This window comes from Globicephala melas, chromosome 14 (assembly GCF_963455315.2).
Source record: "Globicephala melas chromosome 14, mGloMel1.2, whole genome shotgun sequence".
Lineage (NCBI taxonomy): Eukaryota > Metazoa > Chordata > Mammalia > Artiodactyla > Delphinidae > Globicephala > Globicephala melas.
Genome location: NC_083327.1, coordinates 11,103,724 through 11,107,717, shown reverse-complemented (window position 1 = coordinate 11,107,717; position 3,994 = coordinate 11,103,724). Strand labels below are relative to the sequence as shown.

Below are 3,994 nucleotides of genomic sequence, written 5' to 3'. Positions count from 1 at the left end.
AATAAATATTTTCTGAAAAAAATTTGGGGAAAGCTATTTGCATAATTTCCAGTAATATAATAAATTCCTAAGGGAAGTAGGCTTCCTGTTAACATTTTATTCAAGTTTTGTACATTCAGAGTTGCAATTAATCTGTGGGGAGAGGGTGCTGAGATTATATAATCTCCAGGTTCAAATAATTGTCTGACCTATTTTTAGTAAATTTCTATAAACTAGATAGCAACTGATAAGGATACCTCCTTTTAGAAGAGGTATTTACTAACTGAAATGTAATATCCAGATTTATAGAGCTGGTTCTCCTGCCTTGCAATGACATATTTAAAGTCATGCTTTTATTTTCAAGTGAAATTGAGGGAAAACTGAAAATTTGTCTTTGTTTAACTCCTGCTTTCAACTTTCCCCCTGGGCATTAAATATACTTTTTAATATACATAACATGTAACCACTGAATATTTATTTAGATGATTTTTGTTTGTTATGAACTGAATTGTGCCCATCCCCATTCATATGTTGAAGTCCTTAACCCCCAATTTGACCGTATTTTGAGATAGGGCTTTATATGGAGGTATTTACGATTAAATGAGGTCATTTAAATGAGGTTAAATGTGGCCCTAATTCCACAGTAATTGTGTCCTCATAAGAAGTTTTCATAAGAAGAGGAAAAGACATCAGAAATCGCTCTCTCCATGAGCACACAGAGGAAAGACCTTGTGACTCTATTGCTTAGTAAAAGAGAGAGACATGGCATTGAAAAATTGGCAGTGGCCACCGATTTCATGCATGTGCTCTGATACTCTTGTGGATCTCCGAATAATTTTGGAGACTATTTACACATGGTTGAAGAACTACAAGAACACTGATGTGCAGCAGATCCAGACCACAGGTATTTGGTCATCACTAAAAACAGATTTACCAATGGGAATTTGCCAGTTTCTGTTTTTCAGAGCAGCTGTTTCCTTCTATGTGCTCAGTAACATTCAGTTTTGTTTACTGATTTGTCCTTTTGGATAGATCACTGTGTTAGCCACCATGAAGAATTATAAAGAAAATCAGACTTCCAGACTTCGTATTGAAGACACACATATTTATCTGAAGATCTTCCACAAACCCCACTTGAATGAGTGTAGAAGAACAGAAAAGGTAGAAACTTATAGTCAGAATAGAAGCAAATGGCAAAGAAAAGGTCTCAGTTAAATTTTAGGTAGTGGGGGTCTGGATGAGGAACTGTAAAGCAAGGTATTGCTATTTTTTCTTTTAAATAAGATTTTAGGACTATTTACTTTTTCTCGTTAAAAATAGGGATATTATTTTGATAAAATAATTCTTTTTTTTTACATAAAGAAATTATGAACACAAGTCTTGCTATCCCTGGCTCTTCTGGGGAAGAGGTGGGTTATTATCCAGGGAACTGCAGTGGTCACTGTCACAGAAACAAAGGCACTATCCTTTGCTGTGTGAGGGGTGCCCCTGCTCCCATTCTCTTGCTATATGCAACCCTGATAATATATCTTGGCACTGGCAACACGTCTCAAAGAGGCAACTGTCACAGGTTAAAATTTACAGTCACAAACTTATATTTTTTGAAATGTAACTTAAACTTTCCCAAGAGTGTTTATTTCTGTTCAGGGGAAAACACTTAATATTGCCACTTCCAGGAACACTGTTTCAAAATAGTTGCTTTCAGGATACATAGTTCAGTATACAAAAATACCTTTTTTTCCAGGTGATTTTCCCTTATCTAGGGGTTTCAAGGGGAACCGAACCCTGGGTACCACCAGCATGCAGGGGTCTTGGTTATATCTCCCTACAAACAAGACCCTCCTCTTAGCTCCTTCTAGTAATGCTGATCTGCTAAGTCTTGACTATGTCTTTCATCCTTTCCCTGGAATATCTCACAGCTCAGTATAGGGTTGCCAGATTTAGTAACTAAAAAATATAAAATGCCCTTGTAGTTACAAGATGGCAGCCCAGAGCTTGGCACTGTTACTACAGTGGTCTTTAGTGAAGTGGGAGATGGTCTCCTCTTCACTCTGGAACATAGCGATGAGGCCCCTGGGAAAAGCAGTGTTTGAGACTCTGGGCTTAATAACCATGAAGTTTTCGGATTAGCATGAGCCCTAGAAATTCACTGGGAACAACGAAGCGCTCTTCCAGGAGACCAGCATCTACCTCAGACTCAAGCTCCTCTATTGTGACCTTGGACGTGCGAAAAGAATCACAGAGAAGGAATAAACAGAAATTGGGATCAAGATGACAAAGCAGAAGATGTGGCAGCATCCTCTGTGGTCAGTGAGGAAGCCTTGAGGAATAGAGTCATGAAAAAAAGCAAAGTGTAGGAAGGTTAAATTTCAATCTGATAGTGAAGGGGCTTTTAAATGTTTCAACGGTTTGGTTGTACTTTCTGGAGGAGGACAGTTTTATGGATTTGGTAAAGGCACTGGAGTTCAACCTTCACAAGGACTGTCAAATGGAAAGAGCAGTAATTAGTGCCCCTTCCCTCAATAGTCCAAAGACTGGGACATGGACCAAGGTAGCCTTTGATTCTATTACTTCAAAAGGTGAGAAAAAGGGTTCAAATCCCAAAACTAATGGCCTTTTTCCTGTCTTTATTGGGATAAAGCATACCAATGGAATGCTAGTAATAAGAAGTCGGCTGTGTTAAACTTTTTCTTCATGATTGGATAGTGAAGCATGTGACACAAACCCACTCTGATCTAGCACCTATCTTTAAAGACTGTAAGAAATATTTAGCAGACATTAAACATGGGAACAGGGGCAGTAATAATGATCAAAATGGAACTAACAAAATGTTGGTTGAAACACAGTCTCTTTCCCTATTTGGTTCAAACAAATTACAGCAAGAACCATCATTTTTGTTTCATGACAGCAAAACTAAAGCTACATCTGAAAAGAAAGTGAAGTCTGTGTCTGAAAAGAAAATGGACCCATTGCTAGGAGCAATAGATGCTTTTGCAAGAAGATTGATGCCTCTGTTTTAGGCTTGTTAAGCTTTGGCCCCCTGACTGGATTTTTATTTTCCCTTGGCAAACCAGCTTTTTTGGCAAAAATATTCCACAAAGTAAACCAGTTTCTTCACCATTTTTTCACGAAAACATTGGTGAGCCAAGCAGAAAATGGCAGAAATGAATGCAAAGGCAAAGATAAAGGAAGGGATGATGAACCGCCCAAAATAGTAATTACTCAAGTAAAAGGAGATGCTTTTTACTCCAAAAACTATAAACTATTTTATAAGAAAATGAATTTAAAAGAGAAGGGTATAGGTACCCTGCATTAAAACCTATAGCAAATCAGAAGCACAGCTGCAGACACCAATTTAGGAAATATACTGCTGAATGTTTTTTTTTTCTTTTTTCTCGGTACGTGGGTCTCTCACCGTCGTGGCCTCTCCCGTTGTGGAGCACAGGCTCCGGAAGTGCAGGCTCAGCGGCCATGGCTCACGGGCGCAGCCGCTCCGTGGCATGTGGGATCTTCCCGGACTGGGGCACGAACCCGCGTCCCCTGCCCTGCCTCGGCAGGCGGACTCTCAACCACTGCGCCACCAGGGAAGCCCTCTTTAGTACTTTTTGAAACCCTACTTAGAGAATTCAACTTACCCAGCAAAGTAGACTAATGACCAATTGCAGCTAAATATAGCAAATAAATTGCAAAGCAATAGGAAATGTGATCCAGTTGATAATGTGCAATAATAGAGCAGAAGTCATCCGAAAAACATTTCCTTTATTACTTTCAAATGGGAACTTGCAGAGGAAAATAGCTTCTCATTTCTACCTTCTATTTTGGCTCAGTAGCGAAAGGTAATCAGAACACATAGGGATGGATCCTTTAAAGCTACGATTTCTTTAGATATTCATCAATAAATATTTATAATATTTATTTCAGTTAAGATCATGGGCTTTGGAGCCAGACTGCTTGGTTTTCAATCTCAAATCTGCAGTTTACTAGCTGTGTTACCATGGGCAGGTTAAGTTTGCTT

General features: G+C 38.9%; 1 pseudogene; it reads left to right on the top strand.

Moving 5' to 3' along the window:
* Nucleotides 1-741: 741 nt before the first annotated feature.
* Nucleotides 742-3,295, top strand: LOC115854723 (nuclear pore complex protein Nup50 pseudogene; annotated as a pseudogene).
* Nucleotides 3,296-3,994: the final 699 nt, after the last annotated feature.